The sequence below is a fragment of the Terrapene carolina genome, unplaced genomic scaffold, assembly GCF_002925995.2.
Source record: "Terrapene carolina triunguis isolate 2854851 unplaced genomic scaffold, T_m_triunguis-2.0 Scaffold84, whole genome shotgun sequence".
In the NCBI taxonomy this organism is placed as follows: Eukaryota; Metazoa; Chordata; order Testudines; family Emydidae; genus Terrapene; species Terrapene triunguis.
Window position 1 is genome coordinate 40244853 of NW_020664435.1, and position 24547 is coordinate 40269399.

Genomic DNA, 24547 nt, shown 5'->3' on the forward strand with positions numbered 1-24547 from the left:
TGGATTGGTTAAGCAGAACAACACACACAATAGACAAAAATACTTAACTAGAAACCAGTATGTGGAAATAGGTATGGGTTGTTATTTACAGCTCATATTTTCCAGAAGCACACATTGAAATGCCACCCAGAGATACATATGCAAATACACATCTGCCAAAATAAACTAAGCAGTGTATGGTGTAACTTTTCTTGAATTGATATGATAAAAAGCACAGATATACTTACTTCTTGAAGTTAACTTTAAATTTCAAAGTTCAAAATCAAACCTACTGCAATGTCTTGCTGTTAGTGGAGTGTATTTTATTTTTCTTTAAATCATAACACAAAGGATCAAATTCCTGCTCTCAGCTGTGTATCTGTGGCTTCCAGTGTCCTTATGATTTGATACATTTTTATTTACAAGTACACAACCATTTTTAAGAGTCTGACAAATATATAGGAACAGATTACTTGTCATATCTTCAGGACAAACTATTATGTGAAGCAGACTTTCACTTTCAAAAACTGTGGTATAATTCCCTCAGAAACTCCACTTTGCATAGTATAATTTTGCAAAAAGTAAACTTTCAGAGTAACCTTAACAGCCATATTTCAAGAGCTCTGAATTTTATTCTCTCTCTTTTGTTCTTATAAATTTCTGTTATTCAAAACATGTCAACAACTAAAAAGCCAAATGAGGAAATATGAAATGAGATTCTGATATGTCTGCTTTCCGGCATGTCATTGAAGACAATGAGTTGCCAAACATGAAGCAGTTGCAGGATCGAGCCAAAAGAAGCAGACCTTTTTTATAACTCTTTTGGTGTTTTCCTGAAAGTATATATGTTTCTAGACCAATCAACACATTTATATTGTTATTAAAAGGATAATCACTTCTCACTATTTAAACAATAATTTACTATTTACAATACGTATTTTACTTTTGAGCTTGAAATCCAAATATCTGTGATTCTATTGCTGTTTGTTTTTTCTCAGTGGCACTGCAATAAGACTGGGGTGTTTTGTATTCTCTCCCTGCCTTGTAATGCCCCCCCCCCCCCCGCGGCCTGCTCTCTTTCCCTGTTATGTATTCTCTTCTCTCTCCCTTACTCTTGTATTGTGTTATCACATAAATATTAAATGTGTTCATTTACTTCTTCTCAAGTAGATATTCAGTTCACAGCTATAATTAATACCCTGCTCAGTAAACAAATGTTAGACAAGGAAAGTGTAATATGGAGATGTATTTGTCATATTTATCTCACCAAGGACTTGAATGAACAAAATATATTTAGTTAATTCCATGAAGTAGATGGTACAAATATTGGCACCTCATTAATTTGGCAACTTCAGTAAGAAATCAGCTTGCTCATGGAAAATCTTAATAAATAATCTTTGACTCACCACTAAACTGTGGAGTCATCTTAAAGGGCACAAGATTAACACTTTTCAACACTGCTATCTGGTTAGAAATGTCTGTTTTTCAATGTTTGTCTTTCAATGTCATGCTAGTGAGTCATGTCACAATGCAGCCATCAAGAGGTTATGATGCAAACATCATTATATAGTAACAACATTTCAATGGCATAGGTCAGTCCTAACAAAATCAAAAATGTCCCATGAAAACTAGGTTAGATGACAATCATCTACTGGTGATGAGAAACAGTTGAACAGCTGACCCACTACATATAACAAATATACAAAGAGAAAGCACCAAATAAAATCATAATATTTACATCTCTACGCCAATAAAGGGCTACACTATACCATTTAGGCACAGCCCTGAATAGGTGGTGATGTACTGTTGCACTATCCACAAAGGGATGAATTCTGCCTCCAGTAGCTCTCAGGCATGCACAGGATGCAGGCCCACAACTATAACCCCCCTGTGGGATGCAGTTTATTTGCCAACTGATGACCAGCTTGCAAAGCTTGCCAGTGTGTCAAGGAGGATATGCCCTTCACTCCTCTCCACCCTGATTGGCATGCCATGACCCTGAGGGCATAGGAGGGGCACAGTTCCTGTGCTTCCTAGAGTGCAAGGACTGCAATTCTGCCTGGCCCTTATATGGGCCATGGAAGGTGGTAGAAAGGCTTTGATGGTCTTCTAGATGGCACCCAGAATAACCAGCTCCCCTCAATGGTCTACTTTAGAACTATACACTCAATATTATTTTAAACATGCTTATAGGATATGAATCTCACCCCACATTACATCAATAAGTAACAATTCCAAAAATGTGGACTCATTGTTCCATGACTGTATTCCTCCTTAAAGCAAAATGTCTTCCAGTCAGCTTTGCCCCTTGCTATTAGGGTTGCCACCTTTTTGGGGAGTCAGGAATACTTTCTCGTGAAAGTTTGTTGTACAAAGACTTTATTCAAATTATTTAGTAAGCTAATTTGCATAATCATGAATTATTTGCTTATAATCATAAACTTCTGTTTTTAAAAACTGGTGTGTGGATTTCGTGCTGGTGAAGACATTGACTTGACAAACCAGGTGAATGGTACCCTTTTTCTACAAAATAACAAACAGGGCAAGCTTCTCCTCTTGCTATCCCACTAGCATCCCTCAGCCCGGATCTGGGGTCTTCCCTGAAGGGATATAATGGGTAGATCAGTCTCCATGGCACTTGCCTCTGTGAGTCTGCTAATTAGTGTAAAACATGATAGTAAGTTTGTGATGGGGGAGCTAGAACTGAAATCCATCAAAATTGGGATCACTTTTCAGTCCCTACTGATGCTGGCTGGATTCAAAGAGGTGACCTACACCTGGAACATCTGTAACCCATTAGCAATGCCATGAAGCATCCAGTCTCCCAGTAAGTGCTGACTTAAGAAGGGGTCCCATAGACTGATAAATATATTAATACAAAAATCCTACATTAAAGGAATGTTAAGGTTGCAAAGTCAAGCACTCAAGAGTTAGGGAAATGCCAGAATTAAAATTAAAATGTAAACTCCTTGAACATGTGCATTATGGTACAATTTGTAATTACATGATCACATATGATTTTCACCAATAGAGATCCTCAGCAGGGTTTATATCTAGAGCCTTCAGATCCACAGCATGGCTAACTGTCACTTGAGCTAAAGAGGTAATAGAGTAGGAGAAATATGCTGCTATACTCTATGTCGAGCAGCTATTAGCAGTCGTGTGACACAATCTTTGCCAGGGGGCTTATACAGCTGTTTGAAGTAGAATTCTGGGAATTAGGATTTCTGGTTTTGGGCAGTGTGTATAGTCTACTTGTTACTGACAGGATAGCCAAGCACATAGATATGGCAGATCCTTTCTGAAAGGCTACATGGCTGACACTTGACTCTGCTGTGTTAAGAGACCTGGGTTTTATTCCCAGCTCTGCCAGAAGTGATCTTGTGTTACTCTCCCCATTTTATAGATAAGGCAACACTTACCTGATAGAAAAAAAATTCAACATTTATATTCCAGTATGACCTAGAGGCCAACCAGGTTACAAAGTCTTTCTCCTTGATAAGAGTTATGAAATGTATAGAAATATTAATAGCAGCCAGTGGAAGAGGTGAGATTTGAAATCATGGTCTCTTGGATTCCAGCTATGTAGACCTTTCCCTAGGAACAGGGCATTTTGTAGGTCTCTGTCTCACTCTCCCTTGTACATGTATCAGTATTTTGACAGAGTAAGAGCTGAGGAAAGTGTGATCGTCTTCTGAAATTAGGGGTTGTCCCTAGGATTTAGGACAAGTGGCAAGCCCACTGACTATGGACTGCGCCTTAAAGGAATGATCTAGCCCTAATTGAATAAATCAGACTGGTCAGGTGTAAATTCTCCAGAAGTGCCCAAGTTGCCTTAGCCAGAAGACATTTAATCACCATGCAATGCCCTGGGAGGCACATTTTACAATGTTTATTTGGAGTTATTACAGTTTGTATTTGAATTACTATAAACTAATATTTTCCAAGTAAAAGAACTCTTCACAAACTATTTTCCTACTTCCTGTTTTCATTTTTTCTAACAAGTTGCCAAAATGTTTGTTTAAAGGAAAGGGAAGAAGCATAAAAAATATTTTGGAAAAAGAGGAATTTACAGCTGGAGAATGAGTGAATGGCATCCAGCTGTTTTCTCTTCTGTCTCCATTTTGTTTCTCTTTTGGGCAGTAAGTGAAACAAAATGGTGGAAATCTTAGCTATGCTGTTTTTAGAAGTAATAGTATTTCAAATTCCACTCCTTCATTGATCAAAGTACTGTCCCTGTGCAATATGTACTTCCTTTTGATTCTATCATAGACCTGCCAAGTTTCACTCAGTTAAAGGGAATTTGGGAGACTTACTCATTTGGGATTAGAAAACAGTTTTTGGGAGTATCTCCATGGAAGGCAGTATTGGACATACTACTGGAGACAAGAACTCCCAAATTGTATTCCTACATTTGCCAGTGACTTGCTGAATTGGCACCTAAATAACTCACCTAATTTTCACAGCTGTGGAGCAACCATAACTCACATTGGCTTTGGTGGAGCTTTGAAATTTAAACCAGAGATTTAGGTCTAATTGTGGATTCAAATGCCAAATTTTAGACATACAAGTCTAAATTTGGGCTTAACTTCCCCAATTGTAAAATGAAGAAAATATATTTAACAACATACCTCAAAGGACCCTTGTGAGACTTAATTAAGATTTCTTTAGATCTTTGCTAATATAATGTGCCATGTAGATGCTATTTTTATTATTATTCATTATCTCCTGATGATGATGATGATGATGATGATGATGGAATTTGCAGTGTGTTTCAATATAGTATTTCATATCGCACTCACCATTTTTGAAATCTCAGACATTCAAATTGCTGTCATTTGATAGACTTGAGCTAATAATACATTTTATAATATAAGATGATATAATATGTCCCATAGTGTTTCATACATATCCTAAAAAATATTTTTTGGGTTTAAATTATAATTCTCCAAAACAAGGGCAGCAACTGTTAAAATCCTAGCTCCTAAACTGGAAACTACAAACACACACATCTACTCTTGTGAGCTTGTGGAGGCCAGAGATTAATGAGTCCTGCTCTTTAAGCACTCAGAGCAAGATTCCTTTCCATTTCAGTTCCTTACCAATGGAGCTAGCAGGGACAGCAAGGAAATGGTGAGTTTAATGTATATATAAACTGCACAGTACAACAAATAAACTGCAATATATATACTGTGACAGACCCAGACCAGTGGGGTACAGGAGTCTGGTAGAGGGCAAATATACTGGTCACTGGATGAGTAGTTTTCTGTTCCCTGAGTGACCAGAGCAGGGGCTGCAGTAGAGTAATCAGGAACCTGCTAGAACCAGTTAAGGCAAGCAGGCTAATTAGGACACCTGGAGCCAATTAAGAAAAAGCTGCTAGAATCAATTAAGGCAGGCTAATCAGGGCACCTGGGTTTTAAAAGGAGCTCACTTCAGTTCGTGTTGCGAGTGTGAGGAGCTGGGAGCAAGAGGTGCAAGGAGCGGTGTGGGTGTGCTGCTGGAGGACTGAGGAGCACAAGCGTTATCAGACACCAGGAGGAAGGTCCAGTGGTGAGAATAAGGAAGGTGTTTGGAGGAGGCCATGGGGAAGTAGCCCAGTGAGTTGTAGCTGTCATGCAGCTGTTACAGGAGGCACTATAGACAGCTGCAGTCCACAGGGCCCTGGGCTGGAACCCGGAGTAGAAGGCGGGCCCGGGTTCCCCCCAAACCTCCCAATTGACCTGGACTGTGGGTTCTTCCAGAGGGGAAGGTCTCTGGTGTCCCAACCCACATGGTGAATCTCTGAGGCAAGAAAATCCGCCAATAAGCGCAGGACCCACCAAGATAGAGGAGGAACTTTGTCACAATACGTATTTACACACAAAACTAAATTAAAAGAACATGACTAAGGCTGCAAACACAAGTATGCAACAGTTAGGAAATGGCAGAATTAAAGTCATCTGTGCAATGTCTTATTAAATAAATCCCTACATATGCATTCAAGCTTTGACATTTCTATGGACAAAAAAATGGAAGTTTCATCAAGGCTATTTAAATTTTGTATTATTGTACTTGCTATAGGGCCTACATTGCTCACCTTATCACTCACATACTTCACCTGTATTTGTCAAATTCTTCAACTGTTGTGAGTCACACATTAAACAATACACACATTGATTCACAGATGACATGAAACATCCATTCTGCTGCCTACATGCAGCTTTTCTTAATTTACTGAGTTTTTTTATTTGGATGCCAAAATGAAAAAGATACCATAGAATTTAAGTAATGTAGTTTCCTTTAGTGTACAATAATATTCCAGATTACACTGACAATTTTGGCATTCTAAGTCATTAAAGGAACAACTCTCAGTGCAATATAATATCACAAAATGGCTGTATTGTACTCTAACTGTAAGAGACTGAAAATTATAGTTGGGTTTTTAGCTTGGGTCTTTTCTGTTTATTTGTTTCTTTGAAAAAACAGGCTGTTAATAGACAGATTTTAACCTAAATTCAATAAGCAATGACAATGATGGAATATAATTTTTTTTTTCACTAATAGTTAACTCTCTACACCCTTGACTGATCTTGAACTCAAGAAGGCTCCACTGGAAAGGTAAGTCACAAAAAATAATCAAAACAATTATGGTAAAAATATAGAGAATTATGAACAACCACACAGAAATCTTCACAAATATCAAGAATCATATTTTTCTTTCTAGCATTGCTTTTCTGACTATCCCCTGCATACAGGACAAGTAAATGCCTGTGTGTATGGGAGTCATGCCAGGTCTTGAGGACAAACATTTCTTCCATTCACCAGGTCCCAATTTGGCAGTAGAGCCACTGGACTGCACTAGTTCCCACAGCTTCTGTTCCCTCTCTTCTTGCACCATAAGTGAAATTCACTCCTGTACAGATGGCCAGTTCAAAAATCTATAAACTATTTACACCTCCCAATTAAACCTTACTTTGAGGACTGAAATTATTCTTCAATGGCATATGGGCTTTGGCTTTGCCATCTGCTAAGAGGTGAATTTCTCCCACTATGTAGGGCATGAGAGGATTGGGCCAGTAGAGTAAGATAGTTACAGAGAGGCACCATCCATGTCATGGTCCATTCCCAAACACCCCCATCACATGCTATAGTGCATGAAACTCCTATGCATGGGGTCTGGGGTCTGTGAACAGGCTGTCTGTATCCCAGCTTGGCATCCTCCCAAAGGGAGGAGGAAGGAGAAATGGGAAGATAAGGCCTTTTAATCAGAGCTGGTTGGAAATTTTTTGTTGAAATAGAGTTTGGCCAGAAAATGTTTCCACTAAAGATTTTGGGTTCTGCGCTTCAACATCTTGCTTCAGTGAACTTTTAACGAATCAAAAGGCAGGTTTGTAAGGGAAATCTGCCAGCTCATGGGGTTGCTGAGAAGTCTAGATCTCCAGCATCCAGCCAGCCATGCCAGGGCTTCCAGGCTCCCTGCCATGGAGCTGGGGTCCTGAAAGCCCTTGGCCAGGCTCCCAGGGTCTGTGCCTCCAGGGCAACCCCATCCTCTGGATTGGCCTGGGCTGTGGACTCCATGGCTTCCAGGCCAGCTGGCTCTCAGGGCTGTCAGGACAAGAATGTCAATTTCATTCAGCAGCTGTTGGGGTACTGGGGAGCAGATTTCATTTCAGAAACACTATGTATCGGTATTTCTGAAACATTTTTTCAGGATTTCTGGTTCACGGGAAATTTTTGAAATCATTTGGTCTTGTTCTGATTAAGAATGAAACCAAATTTCCAAAAAGCAAAAATTCCTGTGAACTGGAAATCCCACATTTCAGGAGCTCTACTTATAATATGGTTGTAAAAAATCTGATCCAGGGTGAAAATTGGAATACAATATGCAAATATGTATGCTAATTTATTTATTTATTTAAACCAGTTGGTCCATATTTGAATTACAGAATGAAAAAAAAAAAAAAATTTAGGCCTATCCCCTTTTTGGCAATCCTGAACTTTACAGGGGCTTTTCTAAAAATGCTATTTTCCATCCCTAAATCTATAGGGCAGACTAGCAAAGACATTTAATTTAGAAAAGCAGCTTTTGGGAATGGATGGTAACAACTTTACATAAGGAATTTTATTATGCAGATTAAACACTCCCTAATTACACATACTGTAATGCTCGGCTTCAGCAGTTGCCACGCATGTCTCTTGCAAGCAAATGATGTTGATAGTTTGTTGATGAGCAAGAACGCCGAGTAAATCACACTTAGCAGCCGACAAACCCTCCACATTGAGTTGTAACATGTGTAGAGCTGGACTAACGACATAGAAGTCACCGGGCTGCAGATTGGAGTTGTCGGTGACGACAGTGCGGGATTCGTTGATGTGGTGCTCGTGGAATTCGGCTCGCTGGGTAGATCATTAGCTTCCCTGACTGCTGTCAGGTACTCGCAGGTGGCGTGACGAGGATGCTGATCCATTACCCCCATTCACTGTAACAGAGCTGGAACAGACACTGGGTAGCATCAAGTGTGAAACAGCTGTGGACTATGACAACATATCTCCAGAATTCCTGAAAAACCTTGGCCCCTGGGCTCAGCTTTGGCTTGTGAAATTCTTCACCAGGGTCATCAGTGAAGGTAGGTTACTGAAGATATGGCGCACTGCAAAAGTCATTGGTAGGGTGACCAGATGTCCCGTTTTCAAAGGGACAGTCCCGTTTTTTGGGACTTTCTTATATAGGCACCTATTACCCCCCACCCCTTGTCCCATGTTTTCACAGTTGCTATATGGCCACCCTAGTCATTGGCCTCCTAAACCCTGGAAAGGACCCAAGTCAAGTATCAAGCTATCGTCCCATATCATTATTGTTGGTGTGCTTCAAGGCACTGGAGCGCTTGGTTTTACACCGCATATTACCCGACGGGGAGAGAATTTTGAGCCCTGACCAAGCCGGCCTTCTCTGAGACCTTAGCACATGCGACCAAGTACTCGCGCTGACCACATTTGTTGAAAATGGCTTCCAAAGAAACTTGAAAACCAGGGCTGTTTTCATCGATCTAACAGTGGTGTACAATACAGTATGGCACACTGGCTTGCTCATGAAGGTATTATGGGTCCTGCTACCTTGGGTTACAAGCATCGTTGAACTGTTCCTCTGTGATAGGCAGTTCAGAGTCCATATGGGGGAGAAGACGAGTGCTTGGAGACAACAGAGCAATGGGTTACCCCAGGGCTCTGTGCTTTCTCCAACCCTGTTCAATCTTTACTTCAATGATCTGCCAACAATGGAGTCATGAAAGTTCATTTATGCAGACGACATCTGTAGTGGTACCCAGGCCCGGACGTTTCATGAGCTTGATGCCACTCTAAACCGGGACATGATAAAAAGTTAGCTGACTACTGTAAAACTTGACGCCTCCAGCCAAGCGTCATAAAAACAGTCTCCAGTTTGTTCCAGCTTCATCACTCCAGCGTAACCTGAGAACTGAATGTTTATCTGAATGGTCAGAAGGCGAAGCATAAGGAGAACCAGTCTATTTAGGTGTGACCTTAGACTGCACACTGAGTTACCATGCCCACCTGAAGAAGACAGCAGCTAAAGTTAAGACGTGCAACAATTTTCTTAGCAAACTGGTAGGTTCATCATGGGGTGCTTGAGTTCCAACTTTACGGACGTCAGCTCTTGTCACCTCATATTCGGTGGCGGAGTACTGCGCACCAGTTGGGAGTCGATCGTCACACACCAAACTGGTGGATATGCAGTTATATGCCGCCATGCGTATCATCTCCGGCACTCTGCGTCTGATTCCGCTCCCATGGCTTCCAGTTCTGAGCAATATTGCTCCTTCTCCTATCGGATGAGAGGTTGCCATTGGCAAGTTACTGGAGAAAGTATGCGCCGACTCAATCCTGCCGCTGCACAATGACCTTTTTAAACCACCAGCTGCATGTTTGCCGTCACATCGCCCATTATGGTCTCATCCACCACGCCAGGATGTTAGGCCAGAAACACTCTGGCGAGAGGAATGGATATCTGTTATAATCCCCAACCAGTCCCTCGTCACCGACCCCACAATTTGCCCGCATGGTTTTGACCTGCCCCATCGCCAATGGTCCCTGTTGAAAAGGCTCCGGACCGGGCAAGGTCTCTGTGCAGCCAACCAGTATCGCTGGGGCCTTCATGACAGCCCTTTGTGCAGCTGCAGCGCAACACAGAAGAATGTTGTCGACGAATGCCTGCTGACTAGGTTCAGCGGTGGCCTAGAACAACTGCATCATGCCACTGAAGATGCCATCACTTGGCTAGACAACTATGCACACATAAATAAATAAATACACATGATGCAATACACCATAACAATTACTGTATTATGTAGATAATCCATTATGGTCTGACTGGAAACATGATCAGACTTCTATTGAAAGCATATGAAATCTAATGGGATATTACAATCTTGCTGGAAGAAGCACAACAGTCCTACTGAAAATAACCCTGTATGATTGCAATGAGGTCAATATTAATTAATTAATTAAAGCAGGGAAATTCAAAATTAAGGGTCACTCTGGTCCAAATTCATTCTTTGTGTAAGCAGGCACCACTCTACTGATTCAATTGAAATTGGGCCCCACCTTCACCACAGATAAATTTGGACCTCTGTCTCAGAGGGCTTGCCTTTCCTACAAAGTTAACTTGAGCTATAACTCAAGTGTTGCCACTTATCAGAGTCTGATTCACACACAAATACCTTTACATTGAATGTGGTGGTACTTTTCATTTGAGTTGGCTGGTTTGAGACAGGATAAAGATTAAAAATCAACTAAGCAAACTCACCAGTTACTAGCATAACCACTTTGTAGTGTGGATGCAGGCTAATGGCACTCAAGTGCTGCTAGTCCTCCAATGCCTTCTCACAGGTCCCCACTGTGTGCTCAGAAAGGACAGACAAGTTCTCTCACAGTTTACTGGGAAAGAATTCATATACAGGCTCCACTTACTGTGACATTAAGAACCATGGGATATATCCCCAGAAGGCTCGTTGCCACACATGAGTAAGCAGAGTGCCAGTGTGGACATAGCAACTTATTTCTCACTTATGTGGCCACTCTCACTTGAACTAGGCTAACTTGAGATGAGTAAATTGAGGGTAGATAACTCTGCAGTGAAGACATACCCAATGTTAATATTAGGTACTGAAGAGGTCTCCAAACAGCAAATGATCTTACATAACAAAACAACTAAAATTCATATACGTCTTTAACCACTCACCAGTACAGTCCTTACTATTTAGGGGGGTCTATTGTCTCCTTGATTATAGGCAGAACTGATAGGACTGCTTATTAAGGCTGCATGACACCTCTCATTATACAGATCCTATTTTCAATAGCTTGTACCTTTGCTAAACTTTACTTGTTTGAGCTGAAATTTTCCATACCAAGTGTGTGCTCAGACTGATTTTTTTTTTTTTTTTTTTATTTCAATCAAACCAGTTTTGCTTTTTGCGAGAACAAAAAGCTAGTGAAAAAATACATTGTTTTCTCCATGTTAAAAAATTCTGGTGACCTTTTCTTTGAACAGCTCTAACCACCCCATGTTTTGGCAACGGGACTTGAAATTGGTGGGAGGTCTTTGTGTCCAGGATATGCTGTTATCTCAAAGGGGAGCCAAGATAACTCTAATTGTATAATGGGGGTAGGTAACAGAATATAAACGAGCCCCTTTTTCTCAGAAGAGCAGACCCGCCCTCTGCCGTATCTGGACTGGTGCAAATCTCCTCCCCTCTTCCCTTGTGTGGTGTGCAATAAATAAAAACTGACAAATAAATAAGGGTTGAACAACAGGTAAGTGTATTAAGGGATAAATTACAGATAAGGGAAGGGATCAATGTGAATGAGCAATAACTATAGAAACAACACAAAACCAGTGACACAGTAGCTCTCCCTATGAGCATAAAACTCAGGCCCAAAATACAGAACCCACCCTGGCAATTGAAAATGTAACCCCTACTAAGAAAACCCTAATTATTATGTCTCGCTGTATTCCCAACACTTCCGTGGCGGTGGTGAAGTCCAGGACCTCCACTCCGTGGGTAATTGGAACCCGTAGAGGAGGAGCACTGGAGAGTCCCTCAATGACAGTTGGGATGGAAGAAACGGACTGAGAACCCTCTGGTTGTTGACATTCCCAGGAGCAGGTAAGGTGGAATGCGTCTTCTTCTTTTTTCTCACCTCAGGAGTGAATGGTATTCTTCAGTGATGCACTGGTGCCACGAAGACCCGAGCCATACACGCACAGTCACTGAGATGGACTGCACCACCAGGCTGTGATTACAGTCCTTTTATACAGTTTGTGGGGGGAAAACATGGTATGATCTCGGGAAAGGCAGGAAATAGTCCGAGGTGGTAGAATCTTGGGGATAGCCCAGTGCCGGGAAAAAACAGTTCAATCCAGTTACATCCAGGCTAAGCTGACAGTGCATACAGGGGTCACAAAATGGAGTCACAAGATGACAGTTCAGACTCCATCTTGGATTGCTGCAATATCCTTAAAACTGATTATTGGGTCTAATGCACACATGTAACTTAATAACCATGAACAATATAACATTTCATACCCAACAATGCCTTTTGTCCTCTTGTGAAAATCCAAATTTGGCCAAGTCATAACTCTTTGAAAAATCTCAGTGCACAAAAGCTCAGTGGAGTCTTCAATTTTAGCATCTAAAACCTCTTAGGAGCCTGTCTACACTGAGCATCCTCAAACCTCTTCCAGCTCCTAGTGTTGACCAGACTGTGCATGCACCATCCCCACAGAGTGACTGAGCATGCCCTTTCCAGCACAGGTCTACACAGATAAAGCCAGACTTTTCCTCAAATGGCTTCTCTTGTCTGCCTTAGGCTGTGCACCAGAATGGAGAGCAGGGAGGCTCTCTTTTCTGTGCTCTCAGTGACATCTCCCTGCTGGCACCCAGGAAGGGTGAAGAAAGAAGCTCTCTATTTAATGCGGAGGGGACAAAAGCTGGATTGAGAGGAGAGAAAGGAGTCTATTGGGACAAGGAGCCAGATGAGACTAGAACTGGTAAGGGGGAAAGAAGAAAGTGAGAATGGGAACCAGTGGGGAAGGGAGACAGACCTGGCAGAGAGCTGGGGTGCAGGAACAGAACTGGGACTGGCTGGCCAAAGACACTTGGACAAGGAGCCAAGGAGGGGAATGGGGGTGACTGAGATTGAATGAGGAGCCTAGGGATGGAGCCTGGGACTGGGAACCAGTGGGGGTGGGGAGTGGGAGATAGAGCTGGTGAGGAGCCAAGACTGGGGAACTGGGACTGACTGAGCAAGGGGGCTGATACTAGGTGTGCAGGGTCCCGTGGAAAAAATAGTATGTAGTCATGTGATTAAAGACTATCACAATGCATATGCACAAGAGAGCTGAATGAAAGTTGCACAATGCAACCTTAATTCTGACATTTCCTAACTTTTGAGTGCTTGATTTTGCAACCTTAATTTTTTAACTTTTGTGTGTGTATCTAATATACATTTATAATTTCCATTAAGGTCATCAGGAACTGTGCCCACACCAGGTGAGGAGAAAAGATCTAAGTCTCACAAAAGTAGTATTGTGGCAATTCTTGTGACCAAACTTGTATTCTTTGGTAAAAGAGTTGAGATTCTTACCCCAAAATATGAAGAAAAAAACCCAAGAAGTTGGTTTGCTGATTCATCATTTATTGGGTTGCTTAGATACAGTTGGTCATGATCTCCAACCCATTCTGATTAGCTGAATACATAATACAGTTTGGTGGATCTTTTCAATAGCAGCTAAACTAGATTAGGCTTTTGCTGCCACCTAATTAACCTTTATTGCTAGTGCTTCAGTTTACATGGATAAAGTTGTCATCCTAGCATCCTCTGTAATATTAAATAGTATGTATTGTAGGTGATCTTATTTCACTCTATTCCCCTCTTTAATACACTGTTGTAGACTGTTACTTATTTTGAATAAAGCAGTGGAAAACAGATAACGTTTATTCATAGTCTAACACTGATAAAGGCCTATAAAATAAATGATGGGTTCCTTTTATTTGTCTTCTGGTTTCTGAGCCTTTAAAGGACACATGGTCATGTTTTAAAGATTTTTCTCTGCAACCACATGGGCTAGAAACTTTTATTAAAAAAAGTAAGTTAAGATTCTCACAATCACGTTAACCCAAGAGCTGGGGCTTTACGAAAAACACCAAAATACAGTGAGACTCATGATAAAATCATGAGAACCAGCAATACTATAAATTGCGGAACCATGTGATCACCTGGTTTCACAGTGTATTTTATTTATTTTTCATACATTCAAAGGTGAATCACCTGCTTTTACTGCTAATTCATCTCCCAAGAATATATTCTAACATTTCAATCCCTTGAGGCATTTCAAATAGCTGCCATTTAATTAACCAACCTGCCAGAGTGATGTTACCTTCTTTTCCTCAAATGTGGAAATTCCACAACAAAATTATACTTCCTGAGGCCCAGGAAGGGCACTATTCAGTGCTGGAACACAACAGGTTTAAAGTTCAATAACTTCCACTTAACCGGGCTAGAAACAGGATCTTTATCCTGTTGGGAAGTGGAGATTCAGTTTCCCAGTGGGACCTTGCACTCATTTCTGTCTATGGAAAGTAGATGCTGGATATCAAACTTCAGACTGTGACATTTGTAGGAACATAAAAGTGATGTTATTTTTAGAGGTGTTTATTGTTCCCTTCAAGCCCTGTATAGTTGGACTCACAAACTAAGGCCCCAGTTAAACAAAGCACTTAAGCACATGTTATGGTTTTCAAGCATGTGAGTTCAATGGACATTAATGAGCTTACTCACATGCTTAAGGTTAAGCAATGGGCTTAACTGCTTTGCTGGATCAGGTCCCTAAGCACTTGGCTTTACAGTCCCAATACTTTTTTTTTTTTTAACTCTCTAAAGTATTTGTAAAATATTTTTCTGGCCCATATGTGACAAATACAGAATACGATGCATCACAATGTGGTAGAAAGGTTTTATCATTACTTGTTTTGGCTGACCTGCATTACTGTCTTAACTTGATTCACACTGCCCCATCATGTATTTCCCCCAGCACCATTGTTCTGCAACGTCTGCACCCTTACTCAGGCCAATGGCTAAGTGACACAATTTGGCTCCATATTAAAAAATATTATTGAATTGATTGGGCTATATAATATATTATCTAATGTGAGATGTATCATACCCTATCTGATGGAATGTAAACAGTTATAAATGGACAGCATTTCGTTGAGACAATTGCAGAGACCTATCTAGGGGGTCATGAAGGGGTCAAGGCTGAGAGGTTTCAATATCTTCATAAATGGTCTGGAAGAGACAATAAAATGCCCATGGATTACATGGAGTATATGATACTTATCTCAGAGATTTTATACACACAAGCAAAAAGAGTGAACAAATAAAAGACGATCCAGAGAAAGAGAGTGAGGAGAGAAATTAGCAACCCTAAGTTACTTTAAGCAAAATGCAAGCCAACAATTTGAGAGTGAATACCACCAATAATACCAAGGACACACAATTCTGTAATACCAAATTCTCCCCAAAACAACTTTGTTAAGAAAGAGTTAAGCCTAAAGTTGTAAATAAGTCCTAATATGCTTTTGTCATTGTGGGCCTGATTAAAAGCCTATTGAAATAAAAGGGAGTCCTTCCTTTAACTTCAGTGGGCTCTGGATCAGGCCCTACATGAATTCCCAGACAAGAAACTACATTAAGGGGAAGTTAAGTCTGAGAGTACGTTTCAGTAATAAGTATAAAAAACATTATAGGAATGTTGTAATTATCCCAAAACCAAACAGGAAATTCACAGTTAAGATTACACTTAAAAGAAATCCAACCATGTTAAGGTAAGAAATGAACACCCAGATAACCTTAACTCTGCCCTGTAGTGACATCATCCAATAACCATATTATTATAATTAGCATTTATGGTCCCAGATTAGATTTAACTGCTTTTAAAGACATTAGATTTTTTTTCTTCATAGCATCACTACCTGCATTTCAATGCAGGATCGGAGCCATAGTTTGAAATACAAATTTCAAAATACAATCTTACTCTCCCACTATGGATTTCCCCTCCTCTTCCCAATATTGGGGGGAGGGGAGAATAGAAAATTATACTGTGAAAGAGAGGACTAAAAATATTCCTTATTTGTGCTTAACTTCTGTAGTTTTATATAAAAGTGTGAAATTTAATTTTCACAAAATAAGCCTCCTGATATTGATCTACTAAGCATAATAGATGAACATATGGTACATTATACATAAGCAATACCAAGTCAGTGCATGTTCAGTGTTATCAATCTGGTTATGAAGACTTATTAGACAAGGACAAATTCTGTGAAAAATCAATCTTCATAGATTTAATTTGCTTTCCTTTGTAAAATAAATGTTCATCATAATTTCAAATCAAGAATTTGAATATCCAGTACTTCTGAAAGAGTTTTTTCACACCTAACGGTAAATCCTCAAATAAGCTTATGTTTGGTGCAGTTGAGGAGAGCAATGGAGAAAGGTAGCTTTAAGCCGCCTTTCTGCTCCCCAGACAAGGGCCAAAACAGTTTGAGATAATTTAGAATAGCCTCAGGACCTAAAAGTCTACAGGTTGCTCTAAGTTATTCTAACTGCAATGGTCCCTATGGGACCAGACGAGAATCAGACAAAGAGCTGTGTATTATGCTTCAAACCCATCTTGCCCCATACATGAAGGGATGAAGAAGTGGCTAGTGTAGAGATGACATAGTCAGCTTGAGGGAATCTTGAGCTGCGCCTGTAAAACAGTGTAAAGAAAACCAGACCAAGGGTCCAGGATCTAGCTCCTGGATCTTAAATTTAATCCAATGGGGCTTGTGAACTATTTAGACTTTCTACAAGAACTTCACACATTAGGCCTATTCTCATGTTTCTTACACTGGTGTAACTCCATTGATATCAATGGGATTATTCCAGATTTACATCAGGATAACTGAGATCAGAACTCAGGCCCACTAACTGTATCTGAATGTGATGTGCTGCCAATAACTATAATATAGTCATAGATCACAGGTATAAGTCTATTCTCATCTTAGTGTTAACTTAATGGAAGTTATAAGTTTAACACACTGGGCCTGATGGTACAAATTGCTGAGCTCCTCCTGCCAGTTTCTGAGTGCTCTCAACTTTCACTGAAGTCAGAGGTAGCTGAAGGCACTGCTCTCCTCACAAGGTCAGGGTAGTAGGTTGGGTGTAGAGTAGACCCCAACTCTCTAAAATCAAATGTTCAAACCCAGAGCTGATTTAATAATGAAGTAGTGACACCAAAATTTCTGTTTTGACCTTTAATCAAAACGCCTTAAAAATCACAGTTGTGACTCAACATTTCTAAATTAAATTCAAGTAACAAGACTTAGTCTCACTAGGGCCAAACTCTGATACAGGACTGTCTGGCTGTGCCATAAATAGTGGCCACAAGCCAATGAAAAGCAGTATGCACTTATGCTGCAATATGAGCTGTGTTCCCGGGAAACTGGAAAAGCCTGAACAAACAGCTGTCTCATTTTAATTACTTTCTAGTTCCACAGTTTTTATAACACCACCGGCTCCTTTCTGTTTCTATCAAAAATACTGATAAATAATTTGAACTCTATTTTAAAAACCCCTGATTGTTCAGATGCTCTCTGAAGCACAATATGTGCTATAAACATGAAGAAGTTTTGATTTGATCAGTACCTATACAGCAAGAGCACCATTTATTTCACCCTACCATTCCCTTCCCTTCTTCCTCCCCCCCCAACCCCCCATCTTCCTTTTTCTTTACTGTGGCTTCTGTGCAAAAAGCTAAGGTCCCAGTATGATGAGCTCACTCAGCCTCTTCTGAAGTAATAGACACTGAGAGCCCTTACCAGCCCTTAGGATAGGCCCTAAACCAGCAGTCCCCTCCCTGCCGTGCCAAGCAGGGTATTAGATGAGGACTTTCATATATATTTTAGCTCACCATGACAGCACGGGTGCCATATGAACATTCAGTGATGACTTATAGAGTAAAAAGAACAGGAGTACTTGTGGCACCTTAGAGACTAACACATTTATTAGAGCATAAGCTTTTATGCATCCGAAGAAGTGGGCTGTAGCCCACAAAAGCTTATGCTCTAATAAATGTGTTAGCCTCTAAGGTGCCACAAGTACTCCTGTTCTTTTTGCGGATACAGACTAACACGGCTGCTACTCTGAGACTTATACAGTGGCATATTTTTATAGCTGGAAGTATCCAAAAGTAGTTTGCAAAGTAAATTTCATCCACCATTGCAAATATAGGCATGTCTGGAGTGAGATATAGCCACTGCTATAATAGGGCATAGCAACTCCTCCCAGTAGGGGAAGAATACCACATCCAACTGAAACTGCAGGGGACATTTTTAGGTTAACAGAATGTAACCCAAGATGGAAATTGATCCGGACCCGGCAGTTATCATATACACTCTTGAAAAGTGTCCAGTGGTATCCACAATGACCCCAGTGATAAGACCTCAATTTACACCTATTTCGAAAGACTGCACTCAACACCATATTGAAGCATACGTTCAGGACTAGCCAAGGGTAAGTTTGCCATTTAATGGATCACCAACACCACTTCCTGCTGCACCTCTGTTTTATTTGGAGGTCTCCACTTCAAATACTTTTACTGTCTTACCATCAATTATCTTTTGAGATCTGACAACTCCACAGCCCAAGGCAACACGAATACAGCAGAGTACCCTCTAATATATAGAGCCATATAGTATGTTGTTTCATGTCTGGTATTATTCAATATTTTTATTAATGAATGACTTCAATAATGGAGTGCAGAGTATGCTTATAAAATCTGTGGATGACACCAAGCTGGGACGGGTTGCAAGCACTTTGGAGGACAGGATTAGAATTCTAAACGACCTTGACAAATTGGAGAATTGGTCTTAAAGACAACAGCAGCGTACTTCATTTAGGAAGGAAAAATCAAATGAACAGCTTCAAAGTGGGGGATAACCAGCTAGGTAGTAGTACTTCTAAGAATGGTATGGGGGTTACAGTGGATCACAAACTGAATGAGTCAACAATGGGATGCAGTTGCAAAAAAGGCTAATATCATTATGGGGTGTATTAACAGGAGTTAAGACACAGGAGGTAACTCAGCACTGGTAAGCCCTCAGCTGGAGTACTGTGGCTTTTAGGAAAGGTGTGGACAAATTGGAGAGAATCCAGAGTAGAGCAGCAAAAAAGAGAGAAAAGGTGTAGAAAATCTGACCTATGAGAAAAGGTTAAAAAAAACTGGGCATGGATAACAGCCTTCAAATATGTTAAGGGCTGTTACAAAGAGGACGGTGATCAAATGTTCTCTGTGTTCACTGAAGATATAATAAGAAGTAGTGGGCTTACTCTGACACAAAGGAGATTTTAGTTCTATATTAGAAAAAACTTTCTAACTATAAGGGTAGGTAAGCTCTGGAATAGGCTTTCCAAGAAAGGTTGTGGAAGCCCCATCATTGGAGATTTTTAAGAACAGGTTAGACAAACACCTGTCAGGAATGGTCTATGTTTACTTGGTCCTGTCACAGTGCAGGGGGCTGCATTTGATGACTTCTCACGGTCCCACCTAGCCCTACATCTCTATGATTCTATGATTACAAAAACAGCTATAATTGTTTAACATCTGATTCTGATGTATTGTCTATTGGTTTTATATTGATCCCAAAGCACTTTACAAAGTAGTAAGTGCAATGACATTGAACTCATCAATAAGTCTCAGACAGCTTTGGATATAAATACACATTTTACTGAGAGAGAGGGAATATATTGGGCAGGACACTAGAATTATTCCACCTATTCTTTTCAAACAGCATTATGATATCTTTAGTATGTTTTTAGAATAAATAAATATCTGAACGATGACTTTGATGTGACTTATCCCAGTTTATATTTCTTATTTGAAATGTCTCTTAAAAAAATTATTTCAGTTTTTGTTTAACCAGACAACTTTCCTGCTTTATAATTAACAGTTCCCTTTGCCAATTGCTTAGAGTTGCAACAGATTTTTCTCAAATCAAGATTATTATATTAAGACATTACATGTGTAGCTCTAACAATAGTGATACCTGAAAAATGAAGTCTGGTTGTGAACTTAAAAGCCCCTCACTGCCAACTGGCCGAGGGCCTGCCATACTGTAACTCATATGAGGCTTGACACACTCACTGCCCCCAACACACTGTTGTCATAATATGTATCTAAAAGGCATCATGTAAGAAGGTATCACATGTAAACTGGTATCATGCTGGTCCGTGCATGCTAGAAATATGTTCTTAACGTGTGTGGGAGGCAGTGCATAAACCAAGCCTGCCCTAGACAAAGGAATGTGGATTTACTTGGCTGGCTGGCTTGATTATAGGCAGAAGACACTGAAAGTATATTTGCATATAATGTAAACAAAGCAATCAAGCTAACAATCAATAGAAGAGAGACCTTAGTGAGCTCACCAGGAGTCTGGAGTCTGAAGTCTGCCTGGCTCTTGAGAGAGACACCCTGGACTTTGGGAAATAGAAGGGGCAGCATCCATCACTTAGGGGACATGGAAAGCAGCCCTCTCAGCCTGTAAACGGTGGATCCTCTTGGCTTGAAGGGCAGGAGCTGATGATAACTTGCTGTAAGTGAGAAACTATTTTAGGCAAAAATATAACTTGCTAGAATTAAGTTTTAGGCACTAGAAAGCATGTTTTGTTTGTAACCATGCCTGGCTTTTGCTCTTGCTAGTATAACTTAAATCTCAGTTCTTTTAAAATAAACTTATTCTTAGTTTTACTATAAACAATCTCAGTGTTGTTATATTGAAGTAACTGGTGAGTCTTCAGCTCAGTTAACAGGCTGGTGTATGCTCTGTATCTTTGGAGGCAGTGAACTTAATTTCCATGAGCATCCAGTGAGAAGGACTGGACAGTACAGAGAAATGTCTCTGGGGAACTCAGGAACTGGGGTTCACTCATAGTTACCTTCACGGGGCAGTAAAGACTGGCAGAGTTCAAGGAATTTGCTGGTGAGGCTGACAGACTGGTGTAGCAGGGAGCTGACACACAGTGTAATCTCCAGTAAAGCCCACTCTTGCCCAGGCAGAGGGGTAACATGGTGACTTACAATTCTGGGTGTCCCATACAGAACACCACAAAAGTATAGTAGTTTAAAAATATGGAGTGCTGTAGTGGGCTTCTCTTGCAGTCTGGCAGACCTAGTGGGCAGGCCAAGCTCAACAGTCCCCAATGTCCTGGGATGGCCTTGCTGGACAGTCCACAGGCCTGGCAGTCAAGTTACAGACTCACTGTCATTCCTCGGTGCTCTCTGGGTTCTCTGGGGGTGGAGGGGAAGACAGTAGAGGGACCTGGCCCTCTCTCTCCACCAGGTCCCAGCCCAGGGCCCAAGGGGTAAGGGACAAGAAGTGTCTCAGAGCCTCTTGTTGATACTCCAGACCAGCCTCCCCAGGGCCACTTCCTGCTCTGTCTTCCGTTTTGGGCATGGTCACAGGACTCTGCCTCACCCAGTGGACAGTTCCCAATCAGTCTCAGCAGTTCAGTAGTCAAGTGGATACTTCCAAGCTCACTTCTCAGTGTCCAGTTATTCTCCTTAGTCAGTGAGCAGAGGAGGGAAAAGGGTCAGGCCCCTAGCCTCCCGGTCAGGTCTTCCCCACAATCCAGACCCTTCTCCTGTAGATTGCGCTGTCCCGGACGCCACAAACTGGCATCCTCCCTGCAGACAGTCTCTCCTTCACTTTTCCCCTGCTTGACTATCAGAGTCCCCTTTTAAGCAGGTCCTCCATTTGGAGTGTGCTCTGCAGCTGCTGAGGAGTGAGGCTCTTTAGCCCAGTATTGTTCCATCACTCCCTTAGCCTTTGTGGGAGGTCTGTAGACCCCATCACAAGCACCTGATGTCATTTTGCTAATATTTACCATGTCTCCTTATGACACCTTACACCTGACCTGCACTGGACAGGAAGGGATTAATCCCCTACTGTGGGCTCAGGAAGCCATGCCCCCTTGCCCCTGCTGGGGATGCTCCAACTGGAACCTCAGCATAAAAGGGAGCAGCCCTGCTCAGTCTGCTCTGACTGTGGAGGAGAGAGGACATGTGTTGCAGCCTCCCAGACGGGAGCTGTCGGGCCCCAGATCATGGAGGACAGCCACACCGAAATCTGGGCAAATACCTGGCTGGCCGTGGACACCTGTGAAGAGAAAGAGTTGTCAGGAGCTTCGTCTGCTGACTACCCCGGAGACACAGAGGATCTGCGGATTACAGAGCGGGTAGACAGTGTAGGAAGTAGTCCCGGGGAACCAGACTTGATTTGGTTGTGGAACCAGGAACCGAGTCAGCTTTTTTTGGACGGATCCCACTGACCCAGTAGCAGGTACACTCACTGCTGATAGGCCCGGGTCTGGGACCTGGTGGAGTAGGGAGGGCCCGTGTCTCCCTATCCCAGCCACCAACCCACCTCTGGATGGTGCCCACCCCCCTTGGGCCATTAGGCCACACATAGGGGCAACCCTATTGATGCTGGCCACTAGGCCATGCCACCATGCATATAAGGGCAACCCTATTGATTCTGGCCACTAGGCCACCACCCTGCATATTGGGGCAACCCTGTTGACTCTGGCCAGTAGGCCACACTACTCTGCATGTAAGGGCAACCCTATTGACTCTGATTGCTAGGCTATGCTGCCGTGAGGCTAAGGGTAGTGCTGTGCTATTGACTGTGGCCACTGGGCCATACTGCCCCCCATGGAAGGGAGGTCCTACTGACTCTGGCCATTGGACCATACCACTCTGCACTGAAGGACGGTCCTATAGGCTCTGGCTGTTAGGCCACACTGCCCTGAATCTAGGGGCAGGCCCATGGACATTGGCCACTGGGCCCTAATGTCCTGTACTGAAGGACAGTTCTGTTGACTCTGACCATTAGGTCATACCACCCTGAGGAAAAGGGCGTTATTCAGACTCAGCCACAGGGCTATAACCGCCCCCACCACCACCACCAAGAGGTGACGGGGTATACCTGCCCCTGACATTCCTCTTCCCCCCACCCGCCCCGCCCCCCATAAGAGAGAACTCTGGTAGGCAGTGTCATGTCTCCAGGAAGCAAGAAGGCAAAAAACTAGTTGTCAAGGCTGGTGTGAACATGCCAGCCCAACCACTTCCCCACTACTCTTTTTGTGTCCTGTAGGGCCTGATCTTCCAAGGAGGTGAACTCTCTCAACTCCCATCAAAGCAAACAGAATTGATGGTGCTCAGCACCTTGCAGGACTGGCCCTGAAACTGGAATCATGGGGGCAATACTTTGGCTTGTTCCATCTCCTTTCTGCACAAAAGAAATGGAAACTGGCCAAATCTCCCCACATAGTTGACCCCTCCTCACCCTCTGTGCTCCAGTTATCTCCTGCTCATGGACAGCCCCTGTGGGGTCATAGGTTGCTTAATCTATACTGGGTCTGGGGCAGTGAATCTTACTCACGGATCTTTTGTTTCAGGCATTCAGCTCTATGGTAGTCTTATCTAACTTTATATTTCCTTATTTTCAGCCCTCCTATTAATAAGAAAAAAGGGAGTGGAGAAGAAGTTTTTGTTGAGTCAAGATTACACAGACAGATTTGCCTAAATTAAGAAATCAATACAGATTACTATCTCAAATTTATTATACCTATTGGAAAAATGAAGACTACTCATTGGTCTTACAGTCAACTAGAAAAATTATTGGCAAGTTGAAAACGACCATTCTGATTTCTTTTTGTTCTAAAAGGGGTCACAGCATGGAGAGGAATGAACCCAGGAATTCCTCTCAGCATTAGCCTTAAAAGTTCTAGGAGACTGGGAATCTGTTGTTGAAAACCTTTGCTCTTCACACACCCTACCTTCACCCCACAACATTTGAAATAAGCCCACAATTACATGTTAAACACAAAAATCTTTTTTTCCCCCTTCCTCGGTTAAATCTCCATCTACCTTTCTAACAGTAAAAGCTCTGTTAAGATGTCTTGAGCTTACAGCATGCCCTCTAGATTTTCTGCATGGCTTGATGGGTTTGTTGTGTATTCATACACTTTACAACAATATTTCTTACAGATGTCAGACATATGCAGTAGCATAAGGAACTATGGAAGGGATTTAGGGATTGTGTGAAAGAACTGACATTTCTTTTCTTATGATAATCATAATGAATGTAGAGTGCGACATACGAATTTACATTTATTCTGTGAGTTGGCAAAAACGGACATAGGAGACAGGGGAATTTCCATACACTTGATTCCCTGCCTCCTGTCTCCTGTTTTTTTCCTCCTGTTAAATTGCCCAAATTGGCATTTAAGCAGTGCAGCACTGAAAGCCATATATCCCCATGAATATGATGTTAGCAACTCTCAGTCTAGTTTCTTAAATTGACCCCCTCCACCATAGTATCAAAGTGCTTCCCACAAAATGAATCTCTCTTTTCCTTTCCTGGTAGCGAGAGGCAGGCTTGGTTTCATTTCTTTAGTTTTTTTTACATAG